This window comes from Dermacentor silvarum, chromosome 8, assembly GCF_013339745.2.
Source record: "Dermacentor silvarum isolate Dsil-2018 chromosome 8, BIME_Dsil_1.4, whole genome shotgun sequence".
Classification (NCBI taxonomy): Eukaryota; Metazoa; Arthropoda; class Arachnida; order Ixodida; family Ixodidae; genus Dermacentor; species Dermacentor silvarum.
In genome coordinates, this window is record NC_051161.1 from 78,601,220 (window position 1) to 78,626,502 (window position 25,283).

General features: G+C 44.2%; 1 long non-coding RNA gene across 1 annotated transcript; it reads left to right on the forward strand.

Annotated features, from left to right (window-relative positions):
• The first annotated feature begins 3,155 nt into the window (after positions 1 to 3,155).
• Positions 3,156 to 13,816, forward strand: LOC125947531 (uncharacterized). Its single transcript, XR_007468354.1, has 4 exons — positions 3,156 to 3,430; positions 5,484 to 5,569; positions 11,334 to 11,411; positions 13,677 to 13,816. It is a non-coding gene; the product is annotated as an uncharacterized LOC125947531 (long non-coding RNA).
• The last annotated feature ends 11,467 nt before the right edge of the window (positions 13,817 to 25,283 follow it).

A 25,283-nucleotide genomic window follows, 5' to 3' on the forward strand; every position in this document is an offset into this window, starting at 1 on the left:
GCAGAGAGGTCAACCAGGTTCAGTGGCTAGTCTGCGCAGGGGGGTGGGGTAAGGGCAGAAAAGATCACATCAATGCATTACTTCAGAACTTCTGGAGCTTAGGCGTGTGTGTTCTTGTGCACAAGGTCATAGATAGTGCCGTTGCGACAGCGTTCTTGACCCGTTGAAACCCGGCCGCGTACAAAGTGTACAGTAAGAAAAAATTGGAGTGATCTAAATGCATTGACGTCTTTTTAAAACAACGGGATATTGGTAGGTGCTTGAAACTCCTACACTGTAGTAACAACAACAACAACAACAAAAAATAGTGGCGCGCAATCAATACCACAATCAGCTACATAAACGATATTCACAAAAGCCCATACTAGAGGCGACTGCCTGCCACTATGTTGCAGTTATTTCTGAACTCCCGTTTATGATTTGTCCATCTGCCCCACAGATCTGAGGTACTACGACGACATTAACACGAAACCATGCTTCACCATAACTATCTTCTTTTTTCATTTTGTACAGTGACGTGCAACCTATTTGTCTCTGCTTTCTACAATGGGCAATCGCAATTAACGTGAGCTCCCATCTAATTTGAATAATTGGTAAGAACAAAACGCATATAACCCCTCCCCCCCAGAAAAAAAGAACAGATAGCTGTACGCTTCGCACCTTTGGCAGCTTAGAGTAAGTGCCGTTCCCGCTCCTTTCCCCACACTCTAGAGGGTTATGTTTACAAAAATAAACCCAAGAAGAGCTTTTAATTTGTCTTCATCATACCACGATTCCAATGAACCTGCGAGTAAAGGTTTCGAGAGTTATGACTGCCACTTCAACTACTGTGTGCTTATGTGTGCCACAAGGCATCCAATAACGGAAGTTGTACTTTAAAAAAAAATTAGCTGGTTGGTTACGGTCAAACGTGACGCGCACGTTCCTGCAGAAATTGCATACCTCGCTATTTTATTACGTTTACTTGGTTAACAATGCCAAAATGTCTATTTATTTGAGGGTAGCATTAGAAATTTAAAGTTTGATGTGGCATTTCTTTAGGCGATTTGCAAAGCATGTAGTCAATTTAGAGTTTTCAGTGTTTAGACATATCGTAGCGAAATTGACGCTTAGGTCTGCTTAGCTAATGACTACTCCATTGGCCGCATTGTAAATATCTTCCAGGTTATAGTACTCATGATCTGATACTTCATCAACTCGGTGCACTCTCACCTGAAATAGCATGCAAAGCCTATCGTCACGCTAACCTCTCCAGATACCATACATTTTTCTGCCAGTCAACTTTGTGCACAGCCAAGTATCCTGGTGTGGGGCAAGAGTGGAGCCTGATGAAACACTGCTAGCATTTGTCCTCGCTGAAATAAGTTCACTTGTTATAGACTGAAGCGTCATCGTTTCCGATCGTGTTCCAAGGTCAGTATTTTGCCAGCCGCATTCACCGCAAGTAAAATGCCTGTCTACAACGACGCAATATTTTGTGAACAAATTTCTAAATTCGATTAACTCAGAACATTGTTCAGGAAAGTGTTCAGATAGGCAACTAGTTGACCGAACTTTATACCCTTGCGTGACACACGCCTGGCGCGCGTGCACTTACGGCACTGGCCGCCACAATCTCCTCCTGTACGGCCACCGCTGCTGCAACAGAAGTACTTCCTTGCGCATGAGCGGTGGTACTTGGAATCATAAGTAAGGGATCGGAAATTGTCGTGGCTGCGCCTCGATCCCCTAATCGGAGCCGTCGGCACGTTCAGTTTTCGAGATAGTCACGTGCTGTTGCAGATCTGAGAGGAAATTGTTGGCTGCAAGCGGATCTAGCATTGCATGACTTGACGGCAGTACCTCCACGCGAGCTCTGCGTTTACCTAAAATCATTGGGCATGCGGTTCAGTGCGTCAAATCTCAATAGTGAAGTGTGAGACAACCCGAAAGCTGCACAGGAGACTGCAGAAGAGGTTCCAAGCCATGAGCTTGTTAGCGATTCATCGCAACCTCACACATCGGCCAACTCCCGCTTTTACAGGCGGCACCCTGAGACGAACCAGTTAAGTGGTGAGCGGCTGGAACGCCCGATGTTAAATGCATGACTGCTGGTTAACCCCCCCCCCCCCCCCCCCCCCCTCCCGTGGTACATGCTTTAAGGTGATAATTTCTTTTGACTACAACCACTTTGGATTGTTAAGCCCGTTTCACATGGCGCAATTTTGCAGTACGTTTTTCGCAGCTGCCATTTCTGCAGATGCGCAATTCAGAATCCCGTTTCACATGCATCCACGGCAGCTGCGTATTTCGCATACTCGTAGCACAGGGTTTGCAGACTGGTATATTGTTCGGTGTATGTCTTACGAACATTTTTTGCTAAATTAACGGCTCTGCAATGCTTCTAAACTATATATTTAAACTCCGGAACGTTTTATTACCGTAGTTAATGAAACAAAAAAAAATAAACAAAGTGAGTCCGCCTCCTATTGGTCGTCTGTTTCCACCGCACCCGCGTTTTCGCAGAGAAGTTCAGCACGCCGAACATCGAAAAATCGCACGCACGAAGGGTCCGGCAGCCTATTTCGCGCAGCTGCGAATTCGCAAGCGCGAATTCGCAGACATAATCGCACCATGTGAAACGGGCTTAAGGCTTTATAGCTCCGCAGACAAAGAGTGTAACACGATGGAAGAAGGAGGAAGACTAGCAGGGGAATACAGGACAGAGCGTGCACAGGGCTTGAGCATGGCGGGTTTGTCTCGCGTTCCAAGTGCTCGCGCTCTTTAGCGTAGACTCATGATCTCATGAACAACACGTGCATAAAATCAGGTCGTGTGAATGGAGTATACAACATGGCGCTGGAAATATAAGAACACTTGAGCGTTTCGAACTGAAGAGATTTCGAGTTGTGGCTTAGTGTGTGGGCTGACTTTCGCAATAATCGGCTATGGTGTCTGCAAGATTTGTTTTGAGTCATGCCTTACTTTTTCTAAACCAATCAGTGCCGAAGAAGTGGCGTGCAGAATGCGCCCATTTCAGAGATCACCGCTGCTTTTTGCAGGAAAGATTCCGTTATTTGACTCATATTCTAACACTCGTTACAAGTCGATGCTGAATAGAGGGACGGAAGTAGGGGGTGGTAAAATTTACTGCAGAAGACACAGAATGCAAAAAAAGCAGGCTAATGTTTAGCTCTTTGCATCTCAGAGCCAAGACGGCCGAATGCATAGATGGCTGACATCTTCAGCTGTGCATTCTCGTCCAAGCTAGAACGGCATTGTTAATTCTTTTGCAGTTTCTTGGTACGGATGAGAGAATATATTTGTACTACAGGAGTTATTCTCGCCAAATTTATGGCGGTGATCCGACGTGCATCTACATCAGGAACATCAAGTTCTTTAACGCGACATATATTGGTTATGCTGAGGGTTATCGTAAGTATAGTGGGAGGTGAGTGCTTTTTTTTTACATCAAGTAGCGGCCAATTACTCACACCGTGCAATGTTTATTTCACGTGATTCTGTATTTGATCTCGGGCACTCTGTCAAATTGCTCTGACATCTTATTTGCAGCCCATTCTCTATATATAACGCACCATTGTATATTTGCAGAATGAAAAAAAAATATTGTTTTTAATATAGCAGCACAGAAAAAACGCACATGTAAATACCTTAGAAGTTACTGAAACACGTGTAAGGTCGAAAAAGAAGGAACAATTTCAAAGTGGTTTTCGCCAGCACAAACTATAACAGTGCCACACTTGGCTTGTCGTATATGCTGATCAACGTTATGAACTGTAATTTTAAGTTTGTGTCAAGGTTGCTGAAATATTTAGATTATCCTGTAGTCGTCATCCAGGGAACATTTGAGCAAAGAGAGTAAGTACATTTGCCTATCATTGAAATCTTTCCTTTTGATTAATTTTTAAACACATACCTCTTTCAACAAGCAGAAACTGATCAATGGCGTTCACTTCGTGGCGTTCACGCAGTCCCGTTGGTATAAAATTACACTGCAAAATGCTTAAATAGGCAAGCTGGTTACAATCCATGGTCAATGAGCACATGATCGAGACGTTATGAAGAAAGGCCTGGTGCCAGAAATAGTCGCTTCGTCCTCTTTTTTCTTTTTTTGTCGTCGTATTTTTGCGTATCCTCTGGCTGATGCTGTTAACATGCTTATCTATGTTTGTTTTTATGTGAGTGAGGCCATCGGTGATCCCTCTGTGTACTTTTTCCAGAAATGATTCGAAGCTGTGAGGTAACATTTGTCGCGCCGTATAACCTAATGCTGTGTTATGTCGACGCGTAATAGTACCTGCAGTAAATATGTCGCTGGCGCAGCGTCAGGATGAATTGGTGCAATGGAAAAATACCGAACTGTCTGCAAGCCGAAGTCGCGACTATCCTTCTTATATACCACATTTTCACGAATATAGCCGCGACTTTTTTATTTAAAAATGCCAGCCTCAAAACGCGCCTCGCATAATATTCCGCTTTGTGAGACGTATAATCACAACATAGTTCTTGCACTATCTTTGGGATCGGTCCACTTTCCTCAGTAGTTTTCTCGTAGGACGCTGCGCAGATATTGTGTGACGTCGTATCGACTTCGTGATCGCCCAAATGTGCTCTATCATTTCTTCAGCGCAGTACAAATACAATCATTTTAACATAGACCACATCGCATAGCCAAACGCACGATTGCATAACACGTATTCACGGATGACGTCACCGTCTGTGGTTCTCTCACTTACCCTAATCCACTACTTATATCGAAACCAACAGCTTCCACGTCGTAGGCTCACGTCGAGTGGGTTGCGTAGAACTCCTCCCACTGTCACCTCACGATCGTCTTCCATTCAACGTGGCCGCCGCCGTGCTACTGTCGGCCGGCACAGGCACGTATGGTCGCGACCCACTCCCACACTACTACTCCGTTTATACAAACCAGTTCGTCCACCTGGAATCGCTTTGTGAAACCCCAATGTATGCTATATTGCCAGGTAACTGCAAAATGCTTCGCGTAGCATTGATTCCAGAAGTGCGTGGGATTAGCAAAATTTTTTCTTTGTTTCTTTTTTCCCCTGCATCGTACCTTACATTACAAGGGTCTTGTGTAACGATATCGTGTAATTCCTCTCACTTCTACATTGCCTTCTCATTTTATTACTGCAGCTAGTATCCAAGTGTCTCAGTGTTTTTCATGCACTAGGGAGTAGGAGCCCTGTGAACCTGCTCTACAACGGCTTTGTCTCTGAGCCACTATCATACGCCGAGTACAATGGAACTGTAATAATCAAACCTCCGGGCTGATAACAAAAACACTCAGCCTCGTTGGAAATTCAGTGCAGGAGTGAATACGTGAAGAAGGCGACGGGAGCGCATTGACCATTACCAAGTGGCTATAAAGTAGTACAACTTTGGAGCAGGCACATTTGTTAGGCTCAGTATTTGCGGGTGATTTTCTTGGCTAAATCAATTCTTTCATCAATTTGTTCCAGCTATGTGTTGTACTCGGTATATGCACGGCTCTCAAGGAATGACTCTGCGGATAGTGCACCCGTGATTAGAGCAACGACACAAAGCAGTAAGTTGCAACGCCGCACTGTGTTCGTTGATTGCGGAAATCAAACCCACGCCCAGTCTTCCAGCCAGAGTACTTGCGTATCCTATTTTTCCAATTACAGCCAAACTTGAAATTATGGAAAGTATGCTTTCGATGTTGGCTGGCTGGAAGGAAACTGCGGTAGATCACAGACTACGCATTCAGGAAAATGATAAAGTGTATCTTGAAATCCAAATAGGGGAAGCTATCAACTGCAACAGCGATATTTTCAAACCTTCATTCAGAAGAAGCGACTAAATCAGGTAACATGAATCTTTAAAAGCAGGTTTACCGTAAAACCTCCACTATAAAAATCAAGTCACCATTGAGCTTGAACGAAATGGAACGCAGACATTTTTCACAATGCAAAGCTGAAAGATCCAATATTTATTTATTTATTTATTTATTTATTTAATAAATATTGCGGACAAGAAGTCCAAGCAGGGTGAGCAGGATGCACAAGAATAATCACAAAGAAACAGGATGAAACAAGTTTCTAACAAGCTTTTCACAATATGTGTGTCGTCATAAGGCAGGCGATTAAGAAAATTTAATCAAATTGGTTATAATAAAATCCTAACGCAAAATAACACCACTAATTACACAAATGGCATACAGATCACGGGCGCGGGGGGAATGCTTCAGTTAGTTTATTCCAGTCAGCTATTGTTTGCGGAAAAAAAGAGTACCGAAAAGTGACAGTCCTTGAGAAAACTGGTGTTAGCGAATGAGAGTAGTGGTGTCGAGTGGGTCTGCTTATCCAGGGGGATACGTATGTTGCGGTGTCAAAGGGTAGCCTATGAATAATTCAGTTTGATAGAGACTCTAGTCTACTTTTAGTTCTTCGAATTTGTAATAGTTCTATGCCGTTTGCTGTTAGTATAATGCAGTGGGGGAGTCAGTAGTCCTAAATTTATTGTAAATTAATCGGACCACTTTTCTTTGAATTCTTTCAAGGTTCTTAATGTTAATTTTTGTGTGAGGGTCCCAAACTATAGAAGCGTACTCAAGTTTTGGCCTAATTAAAGAAAAGTAAGAGAGTAGTTTAACACTAGGGGGGGGGGGGGCAGTTTTAGTTTGTGGCGTAGTAGGCATAGTTTCCGGAAAGCAGCAGAGCAGATGTTATTTATGTGTAAGTTCCACGATAAGTTACTGGTTATTGTTAGACATTTAGAGCAGGCTACTTTCTGTAAAGGTGCTGCAGCCATTTTGTAAGTGTAGTCTAGGGGGGCTTTTTTGCGCATTATGGGGAGATAGACACATTTAGTTGCATTAAGAAGCATTCCCCATTGCTAACACCATTTTAACACATTGCCTTAGTTGGAGTTAAGGTGACATTGGTCACTAAGGCAGGTAACTTCTCTAAACAGAACACAATCGTCAGCAAATAGACTAATTTGTAGTGGGCTGTTAACCACATTGACAATATCATTGATGTAGAGCAAAAAAAGTTGGGGGCCGAGTACGCTCCCTTGCGGAACGCCAGAAGTTACCGGAAGGCAGCCCGACTGTTGTTCTCCCACCGGAACGTATTGATTACGGTTATTCAGATATGCTAAAATCCAGTAAATAAGCAATTCTGGTATGCCAATTAACCGAAGCTTTATAATTACTTTATCGTGAGGAACAGTGTCGAATGCTTTACTATAATCTAGAAATATTACATCAATTTGACTGTTAGTGCCAAGACAAGCTGCAAAGGTGTGGACTATACTAACCAATTGTGTTCTAGTAGAAAATCCTTTTCCAAATCCATGTTGATGATGCGTTAAAACTGAGTGTTCTTCTAGGAATTCGTTTAATTTGTGAGCTATTATGGGTTCGATAAGTTTACAACACGATGATGTTAAGGAGATCGGGCGATAATTTTGCAATAATAGACGGTCGTTTTTATTGAACATCGGCACAACACGGGCTGACTTCCAGTCATCTGGTAATTCCGCTGATAAGAAAGAGATACGAAAAATAATAACTAAGTATTTTGCAATAGACTCGGCAAAACGACGAAGAAATGTGTTAGGGATATTGTCGGGCCCGCAAGAAGTTTTATTCTTCGAGTTAAGCAACATAGCAACGACACCAGGATAAGAAATGAAGTTAACATTTACAGCATTGTCCACCGTTTTGGTGGGTAGAGAAGCACTAGGGGCAGAAAATACACTATGGAAATAGTCATCGAAGTGTTGAGCAATGGCGGTCTGATCAGATACCATTGAACCATCGACAAAAACTTGTGATATGGTTTCTTTTTTCGCTGATATAGTTCCAAAATTTCCTTGGATCATTTTTTATGAAGTTTGCGAGTGACGTGTTGAAGTAGTATTCTTTCGAGCTATGCACCGCATCTGCGAGGTTATTTAGAGTTCCAGATATAAGTTTGGGGTCAGCATGCTTTTTATATAATCTTTTCGCTTTACGATTAAGATGAATGATACCTCTCGTCATCCAGGGCGTATGTGTATGCACCTTTTTACGTTTAGAGGGTATAAAGTTTTCGATGCAGTAGAAGCATATGCGTTTAAATTGGTCCCACAAACGGCAAACATCCGTATCAACAAAATCTACAAGACAGTTTTCTAGGTGGTCGATAATGTGTACATCATGGGCACGTGTATAGTCCTTCACATGATGAAAGGACGAGTTCATAGTCTGCGAAAGTGGCACCAGGGGAATAGAAACTGAGACAAGGTAGTGATCAGACAGCCCTTGATCAATTACAACGGTGGATGTGCGTAAATCACGCGGAATGAATACCAAATCTAAAACAGATTTAGAGGCACCTTGGTAATGCGTTGGTTTATGAAGTAATTGTGTCAAATTATGTGTGAGCATTATGTCAAACACTGCATTTGCATGACAGGTATTGGTTGAAAAAGTCTCAAAACGTTCCCAGTCTACTCCAGGCATATTAAAATCGCCAACCAAAAGAACTTTTTTGTCCTGTATTTAGACATATGTGCCTATAATTTTAGTAAGTAGTCAACAGTTGAGTCAGGTGGTCTATATAATGCGTACAAGATGAACGAGTGGCCCCACAGTGTTACTTTAATGCAGATACATTCAAGTTCCGGTACATCCTCCGGTATAGGAGCAGTGGGAGACACAACCCTCACCCTGCTCACCTGATTCGTGGCTCGGTGAGCCTCATAATTATCTTAATATCCTCTTTCGGCAAGGGTGGTGGGTTCGTGTCTTCTACATCTTCGACGGAAGCCTTGTTTGATCTTGCCCTCCTGTTTATTTGGGTTGTTTGATTTGTTGTTGTAATCATTGGCAGTTGACTTAAAGGAGCGCTGCTTCTTTTGATGAATTTTCTTCTTCTGTCTACAGCTGAGGATGGTATGACATCCGTACTCAGTCCACGTGCAAGTCGTCCGAGTGATCCGCATCCGCCGCATTGTCGGCTCCTGCATTATTCTCCCGTCTCGCCTGCGACTGGGTTTGCGATGGTGTCGATTCGGTATTTAACTCCGTGTCATCCAAAATTATTATTTCCGACGCCCGAGAGGGCCCGGGAGATACTTCGTCTACTCCCATACGTTGCGATGGGGAGTTAGGCCTCGTTAGGCGTGCCTCGGCACAAATGAAAACGGCCGCCGCCGTTCTACGTCTAGTTCGTTAGGCCTAACTCCGTTACCGCTCCGTCGCTTGGTTTTAAACACAAATAAAGGTCCGTCGATGCGGGAAGACGCTTACCTTCGGTAACCGTCAGTTCCGAAAGTGTCCGAGTGACACTGGTTTTGATTCCGTGTACACATTAGCGCACCCGGCACGTGCGAGTGTTCCGATTCGCCGGTTCCCGGTCACCGTTGTCGACGTTAGGGCTAGCTGTTTTCCATGTGCTCCGAGTCGTTGGGCTTCAAAAAACTTCGCAAAGTCGATGTAGTCCATAAAGGGTGGTATTTTATCGGAATTCTCACAACTTCACGAAAAGAATTATGTACTTATTGGATGGCTTTCCGGCAAGATTTCCGCACGGAAAACATTGAAAATGCGGAGCGCGATGTGAGCCGGCCTTAGGGAGCCTACATGCAAGCGCTGTTTTAAAACAGCGCTTTCATGTAGGCTCCCTAGCCGGCCTGTCTACTCCGCGCCACCTGGTGGTCCTTTCTCGGCAGCTGCCATGCCTAATTAAGCGTCGCTGAGTGGTCCTTTGAGTTATGAACTCCTCGCGGGCGAGCGAGTGCGTTGAGACGCTTGGGGCGTATTAACGCGACAGCGTTAAGGGCGCCGTGTCGCAAAAAAAAAAAAAAAAAATGTGCTGACGGCACCGACCGTCGTTTGGCGAAAAATAATTCCGAACCACAATCACGCAGGCCCTCCGCGTGGCGCAAAGGTGATGCTGAAATAATTGAATTTCTCAAAGTAAAATGCGTCAAAAAATTCGCAGTGTACAATTTAAAGCACAGCCTACAGCCATGATAGCGTTGGATTGTAACTTAAGTATACGAGAAAACATAATTCTGTTACCCGGAAACTCAAACACAAACCCATTTTCCAGCGTTTCTACCATTCATAGAGCGGCGCTCCACGCTCGTTTCCTTGCAACAACACCATCCAGGTGGCGCTCGCCGTCTCGCCATCTGGCAAAAAAAAAAAAAGAAAGCTCTCCCTGACCAATATTAATCAGCAGTGCTCCAGATAGGCTTCTCTCAATTATTTCTTCTTTTTCGCTTCGGCGTGTTTAACCGCGCCATAGAAAAGTCAACTTAAAATGCACTTCAATCAATGAAAGGCCTAAAAGCAACTCCAAAGAATACCACGCACATTATGACAATTTCTCAAATAAGCTCGATTTTACGACCAATCTTGTGTTTGATAAATGAAGGAAGCGTTGTTGTAGTGCTTACTATTGCTCGCATAATTTGTCCGCCGACAAGGTAGCCTGCGCTTCGACACTTCCCCTTCAGAAGCTTCTCTCTCGTTACAGACACGATTCTCTGGTTGCTTGCGTTTTCCGCGTGTTCCTGCCTCCCAAAAGGTCTCGTCTAAGTTCTAACTGCTCCTCGGTAAAGCCAAATCGAAACACCTGAAGCGCCTCAACGCGCTCGCTTGCCCTGGAGAAATTCATAAGCGTGTTCTATGCTGCTTGTCGATGCGTGCGCCTTTGATGTAATAGTTTAATATCGGGCTTCAGTACTAGACGTCGTCTGTTCGGATCCTGCCTTCGGACAATTTTAATACTTTGTTTAAAATGATAAGCTTAGAAAGCCTTTTGAAGCCAGAAAGACGAATTTTTGGCATACGCGTACGAACTCCATACTGGCTGACAAAATATCGCGTTGGAGGTTCGTGCGCCCGCAACTAGAAGGCGGTAAGCGTACGCAAGTTTGTGTAATCACATAAGTTCACCTTGTCCAATGCTAAAGGGCGGTACGGCTTTTTTCGTGACACGAACCGGAATGCCGAACAGAAAGGAGCATAAAATCGCCTCGGGCACATGGCCAAAGAATGCTACGCTTTGAAAAACTATTTTGTTCTATGTGCGTATCGCTCTGAGACTGTCCTTCAGAGGTACCGACTCTCTAGGTATATTTTTCTTAACATTTCTTCAAAATATATACCACACAAATTTACAATTTAATGTACTTTACGTCTATCAATCATTTGTACACAACAATAGTTACCTGTCATGCAATAAAATGTTCTTTGCCACGTATTTTGTCTTTTTAGTATGTTAGTTATGCAACAAGATCTACACAAATACCACATCTCTTTACAAGCGCATTAAAACATCTTTCATTAGAACTGAAGCGGAAATACCAATTAGAGTACTACGATGCTGATGCTAAGTGTGCTGTTATTACCTTCAGCGATGGAAAATGTAAGCATATTTACTTTTTATTGGTTATGTATTGCATGTGCTAAAACTATATGGTAGAAATAAAATGTCACATACGATCCCACAGACTTCAAAATAAAGTTTATTTTCCTAAAGAAATCCACACCTGATATAATACGGAGGAATTGCGCGTATACAAGCAAGTAAAGTACACGCAGTATGCATTGTGGTGCGGTGTTTATGCTAGCATTGCTTGCGGGAACGCAGTGTTTTCAAGAATGCTAGCTCCCTTGAATTTTCATAATTTGACAAAAGAAGAACGTAATAATTTCGAAGCAAATAAGAAGCTTTCTTGTATTCAGTTCTTAACGCGCGTTTACTTCCGAGCAGCAATGCTGAGTCACCCAAGCAAGACGGCTTTAGGGCTTGCTAAAATATTGGAAGATTGCTTTTAAAACCGGAATAAAAGAACCACTTAAAAGCTGTGCAACAGAAACAACTGAATATCATGTTTTCATATATTCTCTGCGGCATAATTTTGTCATACTGTGAATAAGGATAATAATGAATAATGTTCAATAGTATAGTAGCCACAGAAAGAAAATTGGACGTTTCACCAGAAGGGTGATAAAATGATAGTTTCACCCGCATAGGAGGCTTTGCTTTTTTCTAGACTTGATCTATTTTAGCTGGGAGCCATTAAACATGAACAGCGCTAATATAGAAACAAATGAGGTTTTTTACCACTTTCATGAGCATTAAAATACAATGAGCATAAAGAACTCCAAGGAACATGATAATAAAAACGTTATGAAAGCAGGACAATAAGTTATTCTTTTACACGCGTGCCTATTATATTTCAGCACTCAAGTACTTGGTTTTTATTTGCCATGTTAGCGGGAAACATTAACAAGCTTTACTACATCAATGTTCTCTCTGCAGCCACTCTACGATCGGTCTGTGTATTTCACACCCTAAATTGTTGTCATGCTCACGTAACGCGTCACTTAGGCAGTTTCCGTTTTCGGCGACAAGTACTTTCCACACAAAAGCGACAACTAGCAGTCAGGCTAAACTGTAAACTTCTATTTGACGCCTTAGTGCATGTCACAAGCGAACTCAGGTGGTTCGTTTGACGCCTCGGGCCACGATTAGCAATACTTGTTTTTCAGTTTACTTTTTTTTTTTGGGGGGGGGGGGGGCTTTTCTAATTGTTCACAAATTTTTTGACGAAATATTGGGAATATATTGAGCAAGGTGAACTATGAAATGAAATATAGACGCGTAGTTCGGACATATTCGCACCAGCAGAGGTTTAAAAGTGAGATAATCACTCATGATTTGATGACCCTAAATCTCCCTATTCACCATTACCATAAAAAGAAATGATTATGTAGCAATTGCAGCAGATAAAGCCGTCAGTGCTCAAGGCGCGTACACTTAGGGCACACGCAATACTAGATTTACCTATAATTTATTCACTCGTAAATCGCTGTTAAGTAAGGTATTCATTTTAATTTTCGTGCAAAATTCGTGCGTTCTTTGTGACGGAACCACGGTGTAAGAATACTAAACTATATAGCAGCTCCAACGTACTTCGTAACCGTTTTACGTACTGATATCATGAAACATTTGTTAGTGCAAATAATCTTACAGAAAGAGAAAACTAAGAGTAGGTACTATTCGCTTTCTGCATTCGCAACACCTGACAAAGTAAATAAAAAAGTGTTATTAGAATTTTACAAGTGATTCAATTGGGAAGTGTTTACTCTACAAACTTTCAAGGTGGCTAGTGGAAATATGGCCCTTATAATTATTTCATTAGCTCTCATTCATGGCTTTTAGGAAATTCCCAGTGTTTGTTTCAAGTCTTGTTTCAACATCTGTAGACTGCAATAAACGTTGTTGTCACTTTATATTCGAGCACAAACGAATATTGGTGAACATCAAATACTGAGTTCTTCCATCAAATACGAAGAAAACAGCAAGGACTATTTCATCGTACATGAAAATTTCAATATTCCCACACACACAGAGAAAATGAATAGATTGAGGAAATTCAACGATGGAAGCTTCTCCATATTTCGTACAAATTTTGTTAAGTGGCAACGCTCTCAAAGTAAAATGTTTTAAAAGTATACCATATTCATTCACTACAACTTTATTGCATGTACGTTTCTTTATTTAATAAATGTCTTTCTCTCTTTCTCTTTCTCTCGTATACTGAGCAAGCGCAAAACACTACCCATGTGTTGGTGCTGTAAATAACATTAGTTCCAGAATAATGCTTTGGTTTCTTTTTTTTAGGCAAAAGAAAGTGTGAACTTCACATATGGAAAGAATCCGTGAACAGAGGACCTTCAGTAAACTGTGAAAGAGAGTACGAAGACTCTTGTCCTGGGCGGAAGATATACAAAGTATATAACACTGGCTGCTTTTAGCATTAAACGACAATTATAAAACATATTTGTTTGCCTGGACTTACGGTAGGGTGAGATGCTATCTAAAAAAAAACAAAACAAAATGAATGCAGAGGTTCATGCCATATTGTTCTTTTTTTTCATACTTTAGACTTTGTTCTCTGCGCTACCACTTCTGCCAATGTGTTGTTAAGCTTCGCAACATGACAATACTAAAATTGGCAGCATTCAATTAACAACAAAGTTCAATGAAGTTTTGGTCATAAAATGGAGAGCAACCGCGTGGGTTTGCTAGGCGTCTGTAGTTCTTAGCAGCAAAATAAAAATAAGAAACAATCGCGAGCCATCAAAAGAAAAAGAGCTGGGCGACTCTGCTGTCCTATCCCAGCATAATACGAAGTGAAAAATTATTCATAACCATCTGCCTTTCAATGGTATCCCGTACATCTCGCTGCGAAAGAATTAGCACAGTCAATTTCGAAATACTGTCATTCTCTCGCAGTTTCCGAAATTCCGAAGTCTGGCCCAGAGTTTATTATGCCTGCGCACATGTTTTGTCAAATTAAGGCGCTGTTGAAATAAAATAGGTGTGTTAGGTAAAAAAAAGAAAAAAAATCAGGTTAGGTAAAGTGTGACCGCTTCCTGGGCTAGTTGGTAATCTATATACAAGCTACTGAAAAGCAGACACCGACCAACGACAAATAAGAGGGGACATACACTTGCAATTATGCACAACTGCGTATGTCCTATTTTTTTTCCACACCCTCGTAGGTTTACTGCTTAATAAGTCAATGTTAGTTCGCACCACGTCCGTCGCTGGTCGCTTTGACGCAGCAGCGAGTAACAGGCCGGCAGGGTGGCCTAAAACCAAAAAAAGGGAATCTGATGCAGATTGCGCAGAATAGGTACAGATGCCATGTTGCGGATTTTCCGTACAAAAGAAACGATAAATCAGCCATCGATGTTTGTGGAATGAACAATGCCTGTCAAGGCAGTACTTGGTGTGCGCTTTTTGTAAGGTTGCACTTGCTGGTCCATGTTTCTACATCTAAGATAAGAATAAAACTTTTCTTTGATTTATGTTTTTCTTTTCTTTTCTGTAATTTAGAATGGGGTCATATGACACGTGTCGTGGGGAAGAGGGCCGCGGTGTGCTTATAGGTAAGCCGCAAATGTTCTAGCAGATGTTTTTTCCAATGCGCGCATGGCATTGTTCGGCGAAACAGGCATTGATGCTTTTTGCCTCTAGTTCTGCTAGTTCATTCACGCACATACTCAGAGGCACATAACATTGCAGGGGGAGAACATTTTTGTGGCAAAGAATTAGAGAAGCCCTATGCCCCATGTGCATTTGCTCATGCCCAGTCGCTTAAGTTGTCTATTCAGCGCATGCGCTGTTGCATGTAACCAGAAGCCCAAGTTTTTTTTTTTTTGCTTCGCAAGCCACTGCACTGAAGAGAGCTGATGCGGCATAGCGACCTTCGCTTTAATACAGGCAACGCAGCTGCACCCCCACGTGTTCGAAATTTGTTTAATGGTTTTCAACATAAAGTTGAAATACGATCGCCAGATCAGCAAGTTCGCGCATTTCATCATGAAGAACGTCACGAATTGTCAGGCACAAGGCAAAGACCATAAAAGCTATCTGTTCTTTGCAAATATTAACTTACTAGACTCAACACCTTGAAAAGTTTAGACGGTCCACAGAAAGTTAATATACATATGTCTATAACGTTTATAACGTTTCTTTAGACAAATTTCACAGAGTAATCTATAAGTGATCCAAGGATTTACCGCCCTATACTTCTTATCAATAACTTCTATAAGAGTGTTACTGGTGAACTTACATCGACTGTTTATACACCAGTCTCTAGACTTACAGCCTTCCACTTTTCGCAGACTATAGATTATATACTGTGTAAGGAACTCCCATAAACCATTCTCCGGTGTTTTTTTTTTCGAATGCCACAGATAATAAATGTTGACGTCTAATGTACGCAACGTTTGTGTTACTGATTCTTTGCTAATGTGAAAACAGCAAGGTCGCTTCCAGAGACAAAACAATTCATCGCCGATTACGATACACCCTAATGCGAAATTTGAGCGCACCTGTATACGTGTTTTCATTTCGTGATATATTCAGGTATCGCACCGATCACCGCACCGACTGGCAGAGCCGCGACGCACGGCGCTATATTAACGCGGCAGCGTTAAGGGCCCCGTGTCGCAGAAAATCCGGCGTAGGCATGCATGTCGGCGTCCGTGGCGGAAAAAATCCCCAACCACTCCGACTGCGCAGGCTAGAGCACTGCACGGGCCTGATTTTTCGGCCCGAGCCCGGCCCGGGCCCGCTTTACGAGGCTCGGGCGCAGCCCGGGCCAGTAATAGAAAGCCCGAGCCCGGCCCGGGCCCGGGCGTACATGACCGAGACCAGCCCGGACCCGGCCCGGGCCCGCGGTTCCAAACCCGGGCCCGACCCGGGCCCGTGTTACTGAGCCCGGGCCCGGCCCGGGCCCGGGCGTTCATTACTAAGCTTAGCTAGGGCCCGCGTGCGAATGACCAGGCCCGTCCTGTAAGAAAAAAATTCTTTTTTTTACTTACAGATTGTACCAATCTGTCAGCCTCACCTTCTCGAGATTTAATCAGCTGCAGTATATAAGCAATAAAAGGCCGATATCTTTGTTTCTCCCACGGGAACATCAGTAATCCGGCCCATTGCCTGTGCTACTATTTTTTCTGGTGGTGCGCATGCACTTACCTTGATTTGTACGATATGGTTATATGATGTCATTTAGCATGCAAATATAGGGTGTTTCATTTTAGCTGAACCAAATTTTTAATGATTGCCTGTGGCAGATAACGCAGTTATAATTCTTGATCTAAACTACTCGATGAGGCGGCCATTACTTCCACGAGAAATCAAAACGCCTAATTGAAGAATTAACATAATTACGCTAATTAACGTTTTAATTAATGATTTGATGGCACATATTTCAATCTACGAATTATAGCCGCCGAGTTCGCAAGGCGTATCCACTTGGAACGAAATCTCAGGACTAAACCAGTTTCGAGATAATAATTTTCAAAGTGTCCGACGAAATCAATCAAATCAAATCAATTTATTGTCCACTTTACATGCTGGACGGTCATTTTGGACTAAAAGCTACATATGCAGCTTGACGTGACCCAAAAGACCAGGCAAGGCAATAGTACAGCAAACAGTGTGCACACATGCACAATATTTCACATATTTCCAGCTATCGCTGGAATTCCTCATTGACGAAATAGCTATGAACGGAAAGACAAAGAATGTTTGCGTCACGGCGAGTTAACAGAATTGGAAAAAGTTTTAACAGAATGCATTTTAAACCACACTACAATAACAATACTAGCTATACAAAACAACGCAACACCAGCTATACAACATAGCATGAGACTGAATTTTACAAGATCAACATTTGCTCAGAAAACGAAACAGGATTTACAATATCTACTCAGAACCATACACAAAGGCTGAATAATTATCACATCATATACATTACAAGCGACCAAAGTGTCAGCTGAGTTCTCTCTTACTGAAATTACCGCCATTTTTGCATGTGTTCAAAGTGAATGGTAGGTAATGTATTAATGACTGATGCTTATAGAGAGTTCTGAAGTATGGAATTGACCGTATCTCAGGATTTCTTGTGTTCGCATTAATGCGACGACGCTCTAAGGAGGCTAATTGTTTTATGTAGTTCCAAGCTAATTCTGACATGGATGGCCTAATGGATGGTCAAAACGCCTAAATGAATATCTAACATAATTACGCAAATTACCTTTTTAATTAATTATTTTACTGCGCATCTTTCAACCTATGAATTCTAGCCACCGAGTTCGCAAGGCGTATCCACTTGGAACGAATTCTCAGGACTGAACCAGTTTCGAGATATTAATTTTCAAAGTGTCCGACGAAATGCATGGGCGTTCCAGTTAACTTTTTCAGGAAAACGCTGTTTTATGCATTGAAGCACAAAAGTAACTGGCCTTAGCGCTAAAGTAATGCCATAGTATCGACACTAGTAATAGTGCAATCGCAAAAGCGGTAACATGGAAATGGTTTAAGGAGTGGTTCTTTGTACAATTTATTTTTCCTTACGCGGAAACAATGTTCGTTTTTGCGGAAAAGAAAAAAAAAACATTTGCGTAGCTTGCACTGGCAGCGCAATGCTAAAGAGACAGCGGAGATGAAGGGCACCTAGCTAGTCCTGGCTTTTTGGCTAGGCTAAGCACTACCAAGTCATCCCCATCATTTTCGAGAATTTATTGATTATTGATTGATTATTGACTAGCTATTGATTGGCTATCAATTGCCTATCAATAGGCAATTAGTCCCCACCATTCTTAGCTAGAATTATCCAGGCTCAGCTTCGCTAGTTCACAGGTGTATGTGCCATTGCGCTCGGACCCTTTCTGCACTGCTGCCAGGATCGGCCCACATTTTTGGATTCAGCGGACACATTAGGCCCAGCTGAAACAGCTCCGCTGTTAAAAATGACAACTTCATCTGTTTTACTATTTTCTTTGATAAGATATAGTCATCTGATAAGATATACAGTCAAGATAGTGGTGTGGATCTGAGAACAAATGGGGATAACCGATATTCTAGTTGACATTACGCGGAAGAAATGGAGCTGGGTAGGCCATGTAATGCGTAGGATGGATAACCGATGGACCATTAGAGCTACAGAATGGATACCAAGAGAAGGGAAGCGCAGTCTAGGACGGCAGAAAACTAGGTGGCGTGATGAAGTTAGGAAAATCGCAGGCGCAAATTGGAATCAGCTAGCGCAAGACAGGGTTTATTGGAGATCGCAGGGAGAGGCCTTCGTCCTGCAGTGGACATAAATATAGGCTGATGGTGATGATGACAGTCATCTTGCACGTGTCACTTCAGCTTGGCACAGAATGCATTGAACCATGCAATGCATAACGGTCGCGTGTGCTCGAAGGCCTACTTAGGCCCATCAATGAGCGGGCCCGAGTGTGGCCCTGGCGCGTGGCTTCAAGCCCGAGCCCGGCTCGGGCCCGCGGCCTCAAGCCCGAGCCCAGCCCGGGCCCGCGGCTTTAAGCCCGGGCCCGGCCCGAGCCCGCCGACAAACGCTTCGGACGGCCCGGCCCGTGCAGTGCTGTAGCGCAGGCCTTCCGCGTGGCGCAAGGTGTTAGCGAAAGAGAAACTCATCCCGAACCACACCGACCGCGCAGGGCCTCCACGTGGTGCAAGGTTTTGATGAACAAAAAAATGTCGCAGTTTCGTTCGGAAAGCGCAGCACCAATTGCTGTAGCAAATTCGGAGTAGGGATAGTAGTTTTATCGGCTGCATACACTTGGACGCATTCGCTTACTAACTGAATTAACAAGCGCGGTGTCAGTGCGCACAAGCAAACATGAATAGATCACACTCAATGACCGCAGACAACGACTGTCAAAACGCTGGCAGCAAGCGCAGCCGCCGCAGCGAGCGAAGGTTCGTGCGGTCTATCACTTCAACGGAAACTGAGCGGCGAATGCACGGCGCATACAAAGGTCAGAGCTGTGTGGAGATCGCTTTTAAGAGACGGTGCGGGCGACCGTCGCAGCCGGGCAAAGTACAAGCGCAGTTGTTGGCAGAGTAGAAGCTGTCCCCCCCCCCACCCTCCCGCGCTGCTTTCTTGCTTTCCTCCTTTCCCGTGGGACATTGAGGGGCCAGTTGCCCCTGCACCCAAGATACGCATTTGGTGCCGCAGCACAGCGTCGCCCCGCCTCTCTCCCTCCCATACCCCCCGGCCTTTCGCACGATGGAAGTCGGGTTTGCTTTCCGCCGTGCGTTCGCTCTCCGTGATAGCGCGCGTCCCCCTCGCGCTTTCACTGGCGCATAAGGCGCGCGGCTGACGATTTTATCGCCCTTGGACTTTATACGGAACCTCACGGCGACGGCGACGACGACGCCGACGGCAAAAATTCGCTTGAAGTGCCTATTTAATTGAATATAATTCAATTTCTCACAGTGAAATGCGTCACACAAATAGTAAAGTATGACTGTTGTACGACTGTTGTACGACTTACATTTTAATTGTAATTATTTGGTAAAGTACGACAAATTGTAATTTGAATGTACGAGAAAACATAATTCTGTTACGAGGAAACTCAAACACAAACCCCTTTTCCAGCATTTCTACCATACCAACCCTGTGCGCTCTGGTAAATTTACTTGCGAAAACGCTATCCAGGTGACGCTCGCATCCTCGGCAGTTATACGGCAGGTCAAATTGGGACTTGGCCTGCCTAATGCGTCGGGGCAATAGTACACAATTAAAAAAATAATAAAAATGTTGCTAGGGCCTTCACATTTTAATATAGGACGACTAATATTGCACCTGGAAAAACGTCTTCCCAGCAAAGCATTGCTGTTTAAAAGTGAAGCCGACTTTGAGAGGATTGGTGTAAGCTTGGTCTCTGTAAGCTGGCTTTCCCAAGTTCTGTGTTGCGGTGAAGCTCACTGAAACAAAAATGCGATGCGAACGGGGCCCTATAACGCTATCGCGTTGCACTCTTACAGGAGAAACTTAAGCGTCCTCCAATTTTGATATAGACGGGCCACACACGCAGTTGACGCTTCCCGGGAACTGCAGCTTATGCAACCGTGAAATTTACCGGGAAACGCTTGCGGCGAACGACCCACCGCGGTGGCTTAGTCCGCTGCAGTGCACGAGATCGCGGGATCGAATCCCGGCAGCGGCGGCCGCATTTCGATGGAGGCGAAATGCAAAAACGCCCGTGTACTTGCGTTGTAGTGCACGTAAAAGAAGCCCAGGGGGTCAAAATTAGTCCGGAGCCCTCCACTACGGCCTGCCTCATAATCAGAACTGGTTTTGGCACGTAAAATCTCAGAAAGAAGAGAAGAATGCGGCGAACGCTATGCGACAAAGCGAGCTTCCTGGTTCTTTTTTTCTCCCGCTCGGCCGTCGCCGCCGCTGTTGCAGATGCGTAGACACCACACTTCATTCAGCAGCGCAGTCGTCTCCAGGGGCAGAGGTGGAGGTTACTGCAGTGCAGCTAAAGACTGTCTATAGCTTGCATAACTTTTGCAGCTAGTAGTGCCACCGGCGTATTTAAACCAGACTGTAGAAGCTGCTGGGTGTCGATTATTTGTCGCAGCATCGCTATGAAGACAGAGTCCAACAGTGATATTTCGGCACACTGACCTTGCTCGCGCTGACTGTGTAAGGCCCATGTCCGTGGCGCCAAGCGTAGCCATACGTTCGATTCCTCGCTCGCGCGGCTCGCTCGAAGGAATGGCTCGGAGAGATCTATCGATGCCGATGGAACTACCTTCTGCTGGACCTGCGGCACTGGAGCCATGGAGCTCTCCTTTGCACGTACAGCATGTCGAAGTCGACGACGCGATCGTCTCCTCCGATGTTGCACCGACTCTGCTGCCTCTTTGTGGGACATTTGTCTTGTTGATTTGGTTCAGTATTTTTAACTCTTTTTCTGTTTAGGACAATCCTTGGAATTGGCCTCGTGGGGCCTACCCCATCTCGACCGCTTCATTTCTTTTACTGTGCATAATAAAGATATGCCATGGCTGCCGCCACAGTGGAGGTATGACATCACGGCATCGAAAATAACGCCTGCCGTAGTGTGACCTCTGCGCACAATGAACGACCGGACTTCTAGTGTCCTAGTATGCGCATGATTTAAAATTTTTCTACGGCGGCTTGCGTCGCTACTTCCACTGCAACAACGTTTTTCTTGGTCTTGAAATGCACTTCGTTAATTCCTTTCGGAGCCACATTGCCGAGGTAGGTGTTGATAATCTGTCTGTGTACAGAATTTAAATTCTTAGACATGTCGAGAGGCACAAAAGCAATCCTGTAAATCGGAGTAGGCGGTACATTAGGGCCCTGCTAACTCACATCTTTGGTTGTCCTGAGGTATTTCCTTTTTAGTCGCTTGTCCTCCACGGCGGTGTAGGCGTTGCCGGATTGCATTGGGTCACTGTTCGAGAAAAAGGAACCGGACATCTCCATGTCGACGTGGCGAGCCTTGCACTATATCATTGGCGGACAAAGTGCGAAGAGGCGTACTCGACGCAAGCGATGGCGTGCCGTCTGTCATAGGCTCGGATGGCTTTTCGTCCAAGAAGAACAATTAAGCCTTCACTATGACAAACTATCGCAGCAAGGCATGGAGCTACGCTTGATGATGATGCTGCTGCTTATGGCCTCATACAATGGCTCGCACCCATACTTGGGGATTGGCCAATATATAATAGCTCAGCTCAGTTCGTCTTCGTGCTCTTCCGTCCTAAATATAAATTTGTACAAAATATATGGGAGGATAAAGAAAAATTGTTGGCATGCTTTATTGTTAGACTTCATCGGTACTGATTTCTTTAGCAATATGAAAAAGGCATATGAGACTACTTGGAACTTTCTAACTTGGTGAGACCTCAGAAATGCGTATCCATGAGAACATGCTTAACGTATCAAAAATTACTTATCAAAAAGCGCATTTCACGTTAGAAATGGCAATGCTCCATCTATACCATTTATCTAAGAAATTGGGATACCGTAGGGCGCCGTACTTGGTTACGTTCAAAAATTTCCCGAACTACGTTTTATTCTACATACATCGATGACTACTGACAAGATCCGGATCTTGTAAGTGTGCAGTCTGGGAGCGGCAAGTTCAGCCTCGCCTGAACGAAGTGTCCAAATGAGTGAATGAGAATCAATGCTTGCAAAATGTTCATAAACGTTCCTGCGTCTATTTCAAGAAAGAGAGATCTGGTCGAAGATGCGTATAATAAGCTGCATCTAAATAATTAATCTGAACACAGAACACAAATATTTAGGCGTTATACTGGACATAAGGAAAACCTTCAGTTCTTACGTTACACTATAATAAATTAATAATTGGTATTTCGTTTTAAAAATTATCCCCAACCGAAAGTTCGTTCGTGCAAATTGTAAATCAAAATGAGACTATGAAATTTGCATTAAATTTGCTGCCCCTAAATTGGCATATTCGGTATCGAACTCAGCGTGGCATTTATGGTACCTTGGCCATTTCAAGTTTAAATAGTGGCTTTCTGCGCCTCGTTTTCCGAGGTTTAGCGTGCCTCTTCAGTAGGTTACTAGCCGTGAAATGTGGGGCAATCCTGGAGACATTACAGCAGTAAGCTAGATCGATCCCGGAGATGGTGCCATTAAAACTGGGCTGATCACTGCGATAGTTTAAATGGGGTCGCGAGGGTGCCGTAGGTTGTGTTGTTAAAGTCTCCGAATCTTGCAGGGCAGGAAGCTAAACTGTATACTCCAAAACATTGTGCAATAGATAAAACGTCTTCTAAAATTTAACTAACCGTTTCACCAAACCTCCGTTTTAGATAGACGACATGCGCATAAGATCTGTATAATTTTTATTTATGACACGAATGCTGGCCCTCAAGTATGGAGCATAGCGGTTCATTATATTTTGCAGAAAATATTGAACGCTTTTCTATGACAGATAGCACAATTACACTTCGTGAGTCGCATTACTCGAACAGGCGATCATTAAACTCTCATTACGATCCTTACGTGGACTTTGTAGCTACATTGACGGACACATGCTCATAAAGTTCTTTTTCGCCATGCAGATGGCTGTGTAGCAAGCTGGCCTAATCACGGGCATCTGCGACACATGCTCCCCGAGAAAGCGAGGCTACGACAAGGATGGTCGACCGACATTCATTTTAAGACACATTTGGACACGTAATGACAATGGGAAGAAACGTACCACACCATCTTTCCACATCGGCTACGGTGACGTCCGTGGAACTCGTTGTCAAATGCTGCAGTGAGGAAGCCCGGCAGCAGCAGCGAGCGAATTGACCTTCGTGCTGCGTCTCCCATCAGCGCGAACTAAACCGCGAAAACACAGCGCACGGCGGACTATGTCGGCGTCGCAGATGGCCTTCTAGTTAGGCGGCTTAACTAGATGGCCTTCTAGTTAAGTGAGCATGCTAATCTGGTACCCACAGGCACGGGAGGTAATCTTGCACTACATTGTAAGGAGTGCGGTTGCAATCCCATCTTTCGTGACGTATAAATTGTAGGGAAGGCTCAGACTCAACAGGAAAGAGAGTTATTTGAAGCCTATCGCATCTAGAAACTTGGCCCCGAGAAGTGTGTAAGCGCGCCATCCGTGTTCCTCACCAAGAAAGAGCTTCTATTTCTTGATCAGTGTAAGCGCGTAAAGATAAGGTGTTGACCGTGTATTTGATATGTTGTGCCTTGCGAATGTTCAGTACGGGCTTAGGGGACGTTGTTTTCAAGAATGAAGTTCAGTTGTTACTCCATCCACCTTCCCGTCGCTTTGTCTTTGTCTGCTTCTCGATTTTTTTTATATCTTCAAGTTTGCTTGCATTCTCATAGGTATAAAATAACTGCTGCGGTAGCAATTTTTCCGGGATGCAAAGAGAGCGCACGAGATTTGAAAAAAAAAAAAAACGCAGTAACTGCAAACTGCGCACGGTGACAATTTTGTCGCCCTTGAACTTAACGGCGACGGCGGCGACGACGGCGACGCCAATGGCAGAAATTTGCTTAGAGTGTCCATATAATTTCTGTCGCAATAAAAGCATCACTTGAAAACGCTCTTAAGTGCAGCGACATTAGAACCCTAAAAAAAGTCGCAGTTTCGCCCGAAAGGCGAAGCACCAATTGCAATAGCAAATTAGTAGAGAGCTACACTACGTAAGGACAGTAGTTTTATCGGCTGCATAAACTTGGACACAATCGCTTACTAACTGAATTAGCAAGTATGGTGTCCGCGCGCACAAGCAAGTGTGAATAGATCCCATCCGGTGACCGCAGACAACCACTGTGAAAACGCTGACGTGAGCAAGCTCGATAGCAGCAGCGAGCGAAAATTCGTGTGGTCTATCGCTTCTAGGCAAACTGAGCGGCGAAAGCACAGCGCATTGAAAGGTAAGAGGCGAGTGGAGATCGCTTTCAAGATACGGTGCGCGCGACAGCTCGCAGCAGCGCAAAGTGCAAGTGCGCAGTTACTGGCAGAGTAGAAGCCGCACCCCTTCCCTCACGCGCTGCCGTCCCACTTTCCTCCTTCTTCTTCTTCTTTCTGAGGTTTTACGTGCCAAAACCAGTTCTGATTATGAGGCATGCCGTAGTGGAGGGCTCCGGATTAATTTTGACCACCTGGGGTTCTTTAACGTGCACTACAACGCAAGCACACGGGCCTATTTGCTTTCCTCCTAACGCGCACGAGATTAAATCGCCAAACTCCTTGCACCGGGGCGGTAAGTTCGCAGTTGGTTCCGCCGCACAATGGCCCCCCCCCCCTCCCTCCCTCCCTCCCTCCTCCTTCCATCCCCCACAGCCTTTCGCGCGACGGAGAGGTCACGTTTGCTCTCTGCCGTGCGTTCGCTCTCCGTAAAACGCGCGTCCCTCGAACATACAGCATA